The sequence below is a fragment of the Entelurus aequoreus genome, linkage group LG10 (assembly GCF_033978785.1).
Source record: "Entelurus aequoreus isolate RoL-2023_Sb linkage group LG10, RoL_Eaeq_v1.1, whole genome shotgun sequence".
Lineage (NCBI taxonomy): Eukaryota > Metazoa > Chordata > Actinopteri > Syngnathiformes > Syngnathidae > Entelurus > Entelurus aequoreus.
This window is the reverse complement of record NC_084740.1, coordinates 38,352,409-38,364,598: the sequence shown is the minus strand read 5'-3', so window position 1 is coordinate 38,364,598 and position 12,190 is coordinate 38,352,409. Positions and strand designations below refer to the sequence as shown.

Below are 12,190 nucleotides of genomic sequence, written 5' to 3'. Positions count from 1 at the left end.
TGTGTTTCTTAAACCAAGTCTTACTGTTGCCATCTATTTATGGCGGGAGTTTAGCTGCTAGAACAATTTCATCCTGGTTTATCTTGACAAAACAAATCAATAAATAAGTATTTATTGTATAGACGTCGGGCAGCACGGTGAAACAGGGGTTATTGCATGTGCCTCACAATACGAAGGTCCTGAGTTCAATCCCGGGCTCGGGATCTTTCTGTGTGGAGTTTGCATGTTCTCCCCGTGACTGTGTGGGTTCCCTCTGGGTACTCCGGCTTCCTCCCACCCCTAAAGACAGTGTTTCCCATAAACTGCCAAGATACCTGTGGCGGTGGGGGCATGGCTATGGGCGTGGTCACCATGACATCATCGAGTAAATTGCATAATTTACTACAATGATATGATTTTCTCTAAAAAGGCTCAAAAAATGTATACTTACTAATTAATTATAACAGTTTTGTTTTAAACATCCATCCATCCATCCATCCATTTTACAATATAATTACAACATTTTATGTACATATTTATATACAGATTTGAACAAGTTATTCACTGATATATATTTATTAATTGTGGTTCTTACAAAAAATATATCTTATAAAAATATAAAAGCTAAAATGTCTCTTAAAGCTCTGCCCCTTTAATTAGTGCATACTAAATAATTTAACTTTAGCCTACTACTACAACCATATTATTTACCAGCAACATAAAGTGAAACAGAGGCAGAGGTGTCCTGCCACAGTCAGCAACAAATAAACAGAAAACAGTAGTGGTGGTAGATAGACACAAAGCTTCATCAAACATCTGATCCACTGAACAAAGAGCTCCAAAAATCTTGATCCTACACTTCTCTTTTGTAAAGTAAATCTGAACAGCCAATATGGGCATCTACATCAACTATATGATTAGCCTGAGAAGCTGGACAGGACAAAAAATTAAAAAAAAAAAAAAAAATTGTGGCGGCCTTAATTCTTTCGTGGCGGGCCGCTACAAATAAATGAATGTGTGGGAAACACTGAAAGACATGCACCTGGGGATAGGTTGATTGGCAACACTAAATGGTCCCTAGTGTGTGAATGTGAGTGTGAATGTTGTCAGTCTATCTGTGTTGGCCCTGTGATGAGGTGGCGACTTGTCTATGGTGTACCCCGCCTTCCGCCCGATTGTAGCTGAGATAGGCTCCAGCGCCCCCCGCGACTCCGAAGGGAATAAGCGGAAAATGGATGGATGGATGGGTGACATGTGCCCAATAACGCTGACGTGCGACATTTAGTGACATACATGTTGCTTCCTACTCCTTTTCAGACATATTGTCAAAATCTGATGTTCCTTCTTTTAACTTTGTGGAGCATGTTGGAAATAAACTCGACCATGACCATCATAACGTCACTAGGCCATGAATGTCAGCAAAGTGTTCCTCTGTCAAAGTGATAATGCCCCAACTAGTTCACTGACCTCCTTGACCAACAGTCTGTCCATAAACAGTGCAGTGTGCAGTACTCACCACAGGATGGCAGTAGTGTCAGCATGTGATCCTGTCCAAACAAAGAAACAGGAAGTTGCAGTTGAAGGGGGAAGGTAGAATTTCTAGTTGAGTCGTTCAGTTGATGAAACACAGGTTAGTTTTCAAAAAATAACAACTGTATTAATTCACATAAACCTTTGTGTCATTTCAAGGATTGAAATAACTTTATTGTCACACCAGCACACACAGACAAGTGTGTCCATCCATACTCGTAAACCGGAAGTGGTTGTGAAGGGGGGCAGGGACACTTCCCGGTTGAGCTGAGGCGTGTAGAAAAAGCCCCATTGCATGATGGGAACACATAGTTGTGTTGAAGTGTAATATAAATAGTAATAATATTGTAATGATCCAACAGTGTTGTGTAGTAGACTCTTGCACATGTGCAGGCTTGTTGAGTGTGTGTGTGTTTGCTAGTGTGCACGTGATGATCCCATCACTTAACATGGTGTGTGTGTGAATGAGTTGTGTGTGTGAGACGTGTACAACTCATACTTACCTGGCAGGGGAGATACCATGATCAAGAAGGTGGTTCACCTAGGGTGAGGCTCAGCCATTGCACTCCGGCTGTGCTGACCCTTACGAATTCCCCAAATGTGGGAATCTCGACTGCATAATTTGTGGTAGTGGGGGACTGCGTTCGCGCTCTCCCCTGATCTTATGTTCAATGTAAATGAAATGTTTTGTCACTTTAAGATTAAATAGGTCTAGTTAACGATGGTAATACATCTAGTCACCATATAGTGTAACACATATTATTCTTACATGGTCTCTGCTTAAATTGTTATATTATGAATAAAGAAAACTCTTCAACATATTGACACATCACACCTACTATAACTTGAAATAGATGAATCCAATAGAGAATATTTCATCAGATCTTTAAACTGCTGTTCACAAACACCTTATAATTTGACTTGGTTGTAAATGTTTGCAGAATTGAATTGGCAAACATTTCAGTCTCTGGATGTGCAAAGCTGGTGTCCACTTTGTTTTGTTGTCTGAATAATAATAATACTCTGGCAACCATAGAATATATATTTTAATGATCACATTGCTACTGTTGTGAAATACATTATTATTGATATATGTGTTTGTTATACATGTACTGTTTATTGAAATAAAGTTAAAGGTAAAAAAAAAAGTGCTAAGCTGGTAGAGACACTTTTTGTAACTTTTTTAACTGTTTTTTTTTTTCCTTTCAAGGGAACAAACAATCACTAGTATCAGTTATAAGATTGTTAGTCAAGGAGGTCAGTGAACTAGTTGTGGCATTATCACTTTGACAGAGACGCCTCCAGAGGAAAACTTTGCTGACATTCATGGCCTAGTGACGTTATGATGGTCATGGTTGAGTTTATTTCCAACATGCTTCACAAAGTTACATGAAGGAACATCAGATTTTGACAATATGTCTGAAAAGGAGTAGGAAGCAACATGTATGTCACTAAATGTCGCACGTCAATGTTATTGTGCACACGTCACCATTAGATGAAATTAATACTTTAACCTATCTTTTTCTTGTGTTTCTTAAACCAAGTCTTACTGTTGCCATCTATCTATGGCGGGAGTTTAGCTGCTAGAACAAATTCATCCTGGTTTATCTTGACAAAACAAATCAATAAATAAGTATTTATTGTATAGACGTCGGGCAGCACGGTGAAACAGGGGTTATTGCATGTGCCTCACAATACGAAGGTCCTGAGTTCAATCCCGGGCTCGGGATCTTTCTGTGTGGAGTTTGCATGTTCTCCCCGTGACTGTGTGGGTTCCCTCTGGGTACTCCGGCTTCCTCCCACCCCTAAAGACAGTGTTTCCCATAAACTGCCAAGATACCTGTGGCGGTGGGGGCGTGGCCATGGGCGTGGTCACCATGACATCATCGAGTAAATTGCATAATTTACTACAATGATATGATTTTCTCTAAAAAGGCTCAAAAAATGTATACTTACTAATTAATTATAACAGTTTTGTTTTAAACGTCCATCCATCCATCCATCCATCCATCCATTTTACAATAAAATTACAACATTTTATGTACATATTTATATACAGATTTGAACAATAAGTTATTCACTGATATATATTTATTAATTGTGGTTCTTACAAAAAATACATCTTATAAAAATATAAAAGCTAAAATGTCTCTTAAAGCTCTGCCCCTTTAATTAGTGCATACTAAATAATTTAACTTTAGCCTACTACTACAACCATATTATTTACCAGCAACATAAAGTGAAACAGAGGCAGAGGTGTCCTGCCACAGTCAGTAACAAATAAACAGAAAACAGTAGTGGTGGTAGATAGACACAAAGCTTCATCAAACATCTGATCCACTGAACAAAGAGCTCCAAAAATCTTGATCCTACACTTCTCTTTTGTAAAGTAAATCTGAACAGCCAATATGGGCATCTACATCAACTATATGATTTGCCTGAAAAGCTGGACAGGACAAAAAAAAAAAAAAAAAAAAAAATTCAAAAAAATTGTGGCGGCCTTAATTCTTTCGTGGCGGGCCGCTACAAATAAATGAATGTGTGGGAAACACTGAAAGACATGCACCTGGGGATAGGTTGATTGGCAACACTAAATGGTCCCTAGTGTGTGAATGTGAGTGTGAATGTTGTCAGTCTATCTGTGTTGGCCCTGTGATGAGGTGGCGACTTGTCTATGGTGTACCCCGCCTTCCGCCCGATTGTAGCTGAGATAGGCTCCAGCGCCCCCCGCGACTCCGAAGGGAATAAGCGGAAAATGGATGGATGGATGGGTGACATGTGCCCAATAACGCTGACGTGCGACATTTAGTGACATACATGTTGCTTCCTACTCCTTTTCAGACATATTGTCAAAATCTGATGTTCCTTCTTTTAACTTTGTGGAGCATGTTGGAAATAAACTCGACCATGACCATCATAACGTCACTAGGCCATGAATGTCAGCAAAGTGTTCCTCTGTCAAAGTGATAATGCCCCAACTAGTTCACTGACCTCCTTGACCAACAGTCTGTCCATAAACAGTGCAGTGTGCAGTACTCACCACAGGATGGCAGTAGTGTCAGCATGTGATCCTGTCCAAACAAAGAAACAGGAAGTTGCAGTTGAAGGGGGAAGGTAGAATTTCTAGTTGAGTCGTTCAGTTGATGAAACACAGGTTAGTTTTCAAAAAATAACAACTGTATTAATTCACATAAACCTTTGTGTCATTTCAAGGATTGAAATAACTTTATTGTCACACCAGCACACACAGACAAGTGTGTCCATCCATACTCGTAAACCGGAAGTGGTTGTGAAGGGGGGCAGGGACACTTCCCGGTTGAGCTGAGGCGTGTAGAAAAAGCCCCATTGCATGATGGGAACACATAGTTGTGTTGAAGTGTAATATAAATAGTAATAATATTGTAATGATCCAACAGTGTTGTGTAGTAGACTCTTGCACATGTGCAGGCTTGTTGAGTGTGTGTGTGTTTGCTAGTGTGCACGTGATGATCCCATCACTTAACATGGTGTGTGTGTGAATGAGTTGTGTGTGTGAGACGTGTACAACTCATACTTACCTGGCAGGGGAGATACCATGATCAAGAAGGTGGTTCACCTAGGGTGAGGCTCAGCCATTGCACTCCGGCTGTGCTGACCCTTACGAATTCCCCAAATGTGGGAATCTCGACTGCATAATTTGTGGTAGTGGGGGACTGCGTTCGCGCTCTCCCCTGATCTTATGTTCAATGTAAATGAAATGTTTTGTCACTTTAAGATTAAATAGGTCTAGTTAACGATGGTAATACATGTAGTCACCATATAGTGTAACACATATTATTCTTACATGGTCTCTGCTTAAATTGTTATATTATGAATAAAGAAAACTCTTCAACATATTGACACATCACACCTACTATAACTTGAAATAGATGAATCCAATAGAGAATATTTCATCAGATCTTTAAACTGCTGTTCACAAACACCTTATAATTTGACTTGGTTGTAAATGTTTGCAGAATTGAATTGGCAAACATTTCAGTCTCTGGATGTGCAAAGCTGGTGTCCACTTTGTTTTGTTGTCTGAATAATAATAATACTCTGGCAACCATAGAATATATATTTTAATGATCACATTGCTACTGTTGTGAAATACATTATTATTGATATATGTGTTTGTTATACATGTACTGTTTATTGAAATAAAGTTAAAGGTAAAAAAAAAGTGCTAAGCTGGTAGAGACACTTTTTGTAACTTTTTTAACTGTTTTTTTTTTCCTTTCAAGGAAACAAACAATCACTAGTATCAGTTATAAGATTGTTAGTCAAGGAGGTCAGTGAACTAGTTGTGGCATTATCACTTTGACAGAGACGCCTCCAGAGGAAAACTTTGCTGACATTCATGGCCTAGTGACGTTATGATGGTCATGGTTGAGTTTATTTCCAACATGCTTCACAAAGTTACATGAAGGAACATCAGATTTTGACAATATGTCTGAAAAGGAGTAGGAAGCAACATGTATGTCACTAAATGTCGCACGTCAATGTTATTGTGCACACGTCACCATTAGATGAAATTAATACTTTAACCTATCTTTTTCTTGTGTTTCTTAAACCAAGTCTTACTGTTGCCATCTATCTATGGCGGGAGTTTAGCTGCTAGAACAAATTCATCCTGGTTTATCTTGACAAAACAAATCAATAAATAAGTATTTATTGTATAGACGTCGGGCAGCACGGTGAAACAGGGGTTATTGCATGTGCCTCACAATACGAAGGTCCTGAGTTCAATCCCGGGCTCGGGATCTTTCTGTGTGGAGTTTGCATGTTCTCCCCGTGACTGTGTGGGTTCCCTCTGGGTACTCCGGCTTCCTCCCACCCCTAAAGACAGTGTTTCCCATAAACTGCCAAGATACCTGTGGCGGTGGGGGCGTGGCCATGGGCGTGGTCACCATGACATCATCGAGTAAATTGCATAATTTACTACAATGATATGATTTTCTCTAAAAAGGCTCAAAAAATGTATACTTACTAATTAATTATAACAGTTTTGTTTTAAACGTCCATCCATCCATCCATCCATCCATCCATTTTACAATAAAATTACAACATTTTATGTACATATTTATATACAGATTTGAACAATAAGTTATTCACTGATATATATTTATTAATTGTGGTTCTTACAAAAAATACATCTTATAAAAATATAAAAGCTAAAATGTCTCTTAAAGCTCTGCCCCTTTAATTAGTGCATACTAAATAATTTAACTTTAGCCTACTACTACAACCATATTATTTACCAGCAACATAAAGTGAAACAGAGGCAGAGGTGTCCTGCCACAGTCAGTAACAAATAAACAGAAAACAGTAGTGGTGGTAGATAGACACAAAGCTTCATCAAACATCTGATCCACTGAACAAAGAGCTCCAAAAATCTTGATCCTACACTTCTCTTTTGTAAAGTAAATCTGAACAGCCAATATGGGCATCTACATCAACTATATGATTTGCCTGAAAAGCTGGACAGGACAAAAAAAAAAAAAAAAAAAAAAATTCCAAAAAATTGTGGCGGCCTTAAAGGCCTACTGAAATGAATTTTTTTTATTCAAACGGGGATAGCAGATCTATTCTATGTGTCATACTTGATCATTTCGCGATATTGCCATATTTTTGCTGAAAGGATTTAGTATAGAACAACGACGATAAAGATTGCAACTTTTGGTATCTGATAAAAAAAAGGCTTGCCCCTACCGGAAGTAGCGTGACGTAGTCAGTTGAACATATACGCAAAGTTCCCTATTGTTTACAATGATGGCCGCATGAAGTGAGAGAGATTCGGACCGAGAAAGCGACAATTTCCCCATTAATTTGAGCGAGGATGAAAGATTTGTGGATGAGTAAAGTGCAAGTGAAGGACTAGTGGGGAGTTGAAGCTATTCAGATAGGGAAGATGCTGTGAGAGCCGGGGGTGACCTGATATTCAGCTGGGAATGACTACAACAGTAAATAAACACAAGACATATATATACTCTATTAGCCACAACACAACCAGGCTTATATTTAATATGCCACAAATTAATCCTGCATAAAAACACCTGCGTGTTTGTTATGCTAGCTCCTAGCTCCTCTGCTAGCTCCTAGCTCCATAGAACACGCCAATACAATTCAAACACCTGATCAACACACACCATCACTCAGCCCAAAAGACCGTTTACCTAACCCAAGGTTCATAAAGCTTATATATTTTTAAAAAGTTACGTACGTGACGCGCACATACGGTCAAGTTATCGAATGTTTAGCAGCCAAGGCTGCATACTCACGGTACCTGATATTCAGCTGGGAATGACTACAACAGTAAATAAACACAAGACATATATATACTCTATTAGCCACAACACAACCAGGCTTATATTTAATATGCCACAAATTAATCCTGCATAATAACACCTGCGTGTTTGTTATGCTAGCTCCTAGCTCCTCTGCTAGCTCCTAGCTCCATAGAACACGCCAATACAATTCAAACACCCGATCAACACACACAATCACTCAGCCCAAAAGACCGTTCACCTAACCCAAGGTTCATAAAGCTTATATATTTTTAAAAAGTTACGTACGTGACGCGCACGTAGGTACGGTATGTGTTATGCTAGCTCCTCTGCTAGCTCCTAGCTCCATAGAACACGCCAATACAATTCAAACACATGATCAACACACACAATCACTCAGCCCAAAAGACCGTTCACCTAACCCAAGGTTCATAAAGCTTATATATTTTAAAAAAGTTACGTACATACGCAAAAAAAAGCCAAAGCTGCATACTCACAGTAGCACGTCTGCGTCTTTGTCATCCAAATCAAAGTAATCCTGGTAAGAGTCTGTGTTGTCCCAGTTCTCTACAGGCGTCTGTGTATCCAAATCAAAAGTCCTCCTGGTTAGAGTCTCTGTTATCCGAGTTCTTCCATCTTGACTGCATCTTTCGGGAATGTAAACAAAGAAGCGCCGGCTGTGTACTGTTGTGGCTGACTACGTTCGAAAAATACGTCCATTTCGCACCGACAACTTTCTTCTTTGCTTGCTTGGCTTCCTTCTCCATAATGCAATGAACATGATTGAAACAGATTCACGAACACAGATGTCCAGAATACTGTGGAATTATGAAATGAAAACAGAGCGTTTTCGTATCGGCTTCAATGTGGAAGGCATACCCGTGTTCGCCGGGCTACGTCACGCGCATACGTCATCCGCAGAGGCGTTTCGAACCGGAAGTTTAGCGGCAAATTTAAAATGTCACTTTATAAGTTAACCCGGCCGTATTGGCATGTGTTATAATGTTAAGATTTCATCATTGATATATAAACTATCAGACTGCGTGGTCGGTAGTAGTGGCTTTCAGTAGGCCTTTAATTCTTTCGTGGCGGGCCGCTACAAATAAATGAATGTGTGGGAAACACTGAAAGACATGCACCTGGGGATAGGTTGATTGGCAACACTAAATGGTCCCTAGTGTGTGAATGTGAGTGTGAATGTTGTCAGTCTATCTGTGTTGGCCCTGTGATGAGGTGGCGACTTGTCTATGGTGTACCCCGCCTTCCGCCCGATTGTAGCTGAGATAGGCTCCAGCGCCCCCCGCGACTCCGAAGGGAATAAGCGGAAAATGGATGGATGGATGGGTGACATGTGCCCAATAACGCTGACGTGCGACATTTAGTGACATACATGTTGCTTCCTACTCCTTTTCAGACATATTGTCAAAATCTGATGTTCCTTCTTTTAACTTTGTGGAGCATGTTGGAAATAAACTCGACCATGACCATCATAACGTCACTAGGCCATGAATGTCAGCAAAGTGTTCCTCTGTCAAAGTGATAATGCCCCAACTAGTTCACTGACCTCCTTGACCAACAGTCTGTCCATAAACAGTGCAGTGTGCAGTACTCACCACAGGATGGCAGTAGTGTCAGCATGTGATCCTGTCCAAACAAAGAAACAGGAAGTTGCAGTTGAAGGGGGAAGGTAGAATTTCTAGTTGAGTCGTTCAGTTGATGAAACACAGGTTAGTTTTCAAAAAATAACAACTGTATTAATTCACATAAACCTTTGTGTCATTTCAAGGATTGAAATAACTTTATTGTCACACCAGCACACACAGACAAGTGTGTCCATCCATACTCGTAAACCGGAAGTGGTTGTGAAGGGGGGCAGGGACACTTCCCGGTTGAGCTGAGGCGTGTAGAAAAAGCCCCATTGCATGATGGGAACACATAGTTGTGTTGAAGTGTAATATAAATAGTAATAATATTGTAATGATCCAACAGTGTTGTGTAGTAGACTCTTGCACATGTGCAGGCTTGTTGAGTGTGTGTGTGTTTGCTAGTGTGCACGTGATGATCCCATCACTTAACATGGTGTGTGTGTGAATGAGTTGTGTGTGTGAGACGTGTACAACTCATACTTACCTGGCAGGGGAGATACCATGATCAAGAAGGTGGTTCACCTAGGGTGAGGCTCAGCCATTGCACTCCGGCTGTGCTGACCCTTACGAATTCCCCAAATGTGGGAATCTCGACTGCATAATTTGTGGTAGTGGGGGACTGCGTTCGCGCTCTCCCCTGATCTTATGTTCAATGTAAATGAAATGTTTTGTCACTTTAAGATTAAATAGGTCTAGTTAACGATGGTAATACATCTAGTCACCATATAGTGTAACACATATTATTCTTACATGGTCTCTGCTTAAATTGTTATATTATGAATAAAGAAAACTCTTCAACATATTGACACATCACACCTACTATAACTTGAAATAGATGAATCCAATAGAGAATATTTCATCAGATCTTTAAACTGCTGTTCACAAACACCTTATAATTTGACTTGGTTGTAAATGTTTGCAGAATTGAATTGGCAAACATTTCAGTCTCTGGATGTGCAAAGCTGGTGTCCACTTTGTTTTGTTGTCTGAATAATAATAATACTCTGGCAACCATAGAATATATATTTTAATGATCACATTGCTACTGTTGTGAAATACATTATTATTGATGTATGTGTTTGTTATACATGTACTGTTTATTGAAATAAAGTTAAAGGTAAAAAAAAAGTGCTAAGCTGGTAGAGACACTTTTTGTAACTTTTTTAACTGTTTTTTTTTTCCTTTCAAGGAAACAAACAATCACTAGTATCAGTTATAAGATTGTTAGTCAAGGAGGTCAGTGAACTAGTTGTGGCATTATCACTTTGACAGAGACGCCTCCAGAGGAAAACTTTGCTGACATTCATGGCCTAGTGACGTTATGATGGTCATGGTTGAGTTTATTTCCAACATGCTTCACAAAGTTACATGAAGGAACATCAGATTTTGACAATATGTCTGAAAAGGAGTAGGAAGCAACATGTATGTCACTAAATGTCGCACGTCAATGTTATTGTGCACACGTCACCATTAGATAAATTAATACTTTAACCTATCTTTTTCTTGTGTTTCTTAAACCAAGTCTTACTGTTGCCATCTATCTATGGCGGGAGTTTAGCTGCTAGAACAAATTCATCCTGGTTTATCTTGACAAAACAAATCAATAAATAAGTATTTATTGTATAGACGTCGGGCAGCACGGTGAAACAGGGGTTATTGCATGTGCCTCACAATACGAAGGTCCTGAGTTCAATCCCGGGCTCGGGATCTTTCTGTGTGGAGTTTGCATGTTCTCCCCGTGACTGTGTGGGTTCCCTCTGGGTACTCCGGCTTCCTCCCACCCCTAAAGACAGTGTTTCCCATAAACTGCCAAGATACCTGTGGCGGTGGGGGGCGTGGCTATGGGCGTGGTCACCATGACATCATCGAGTAAATTGCATAATTTACTACAATGATATGATTTTCTCTAAAAAGGCTCAAAAAATGTATACTTACTAATTAATTATAACAGTTTTGTTTTAAACGTCCATCCATCCATCCATCCATCCATCCATCCATTTTACAATATAATTACAACATTTTATGTACATATTTAAAAACAGATTTGAACAATAAGTTATTCACTGATATATATTTATTAATTGTGGTTCTTACAAAAAATACATCTTATAAAAATATAAAAGCTAAAATGTCTCTTAAAGCTCTGCCCCTTTAATTAGTGCATACTAAATAATTTAACTTTAGCCTACTACTACAACCATATTATTTACCAGCAACATAAAGTGAAACAGAGGCAGAGGTGTCCTGCCACAGTCAGTAACAAATAAACAAAAAACAGTAGTGGTGGTAGATAGACACAAAGCTTCATCAAACATCTGATCCACTGAACAAAGAGCTCCAAAAATCTTGATCCTACACTTCTCTTTTGTAAAGTAAATCTGAACAGCCAATATGGGCATCTACATCAACTATATGATTTGCCTGAGAAGCTGGACAGGACAAAAAAAATAAATTAAAAAAAATTGTGGCGGCCTTAATTCTTTCGTGGCGGGCCGCTACAAATAAATGAATGTGTGGGAAACACTGAAAGACATGCACCTGGGGATAGGTTGATTGGCAACACTAAATGGTCCCTAGTGTGTGAATGTGAGTGTGAATGTTGTCAGTCTATCTGTGTTGGCCCTGTGATGAGGTGGCGACTTGTCTATGGTGTACCCCGCCTTCCGCCCGATTGTAGCTGAGATAGGCTCCAGCGCCCCCCGCGACTCCGAAGGGAATAAGCGGAAAATG

The 12,190-nt window shown here is 39.5% G+C and overlaps 3 non-coding genes across 3 annotated transcripts; all 3 read left to right on the top strand.

Moving 5' to 3' along the window:
- Positions 1–2,004: 2,004 nt before the first annotated feature.
- Positions 2,005–2,168, top strand: LOC133659439 (U1 spliceosomal RNA). The gene has a single exon (XR_009827669.1). It is a non-coding gene; the product is annotated as a U1 spliceosomal RNA (small nuclear RNA).
- A 2,890-nt stretch (positions 2,169–5,058) lies between these two features.
- On the top strand, positions 5,059–5,222 carry LOC133659438 (U1 spliceosomal RNA). Its single transcript, XR_009827668.1, has one exon. It is a non-coding gene; the product is annotated as a U1 spliceosomal RNA (small nuclear RNA).
- Positions 5,223–9,936: 4,714 nt separating this feature from the next.
- Positions 9,937–10,100, top strand: LOC133659437 (U1 spliceosomal RNA). Its single transcript, XR_009827667.1, has one exon. It is a non-coding gene; the product is annotated as a U1 spliceosomal RNA (small nuclear RNA).
- Positions 10,101–12,190: the final 2,090 nt, after the last annotated feature.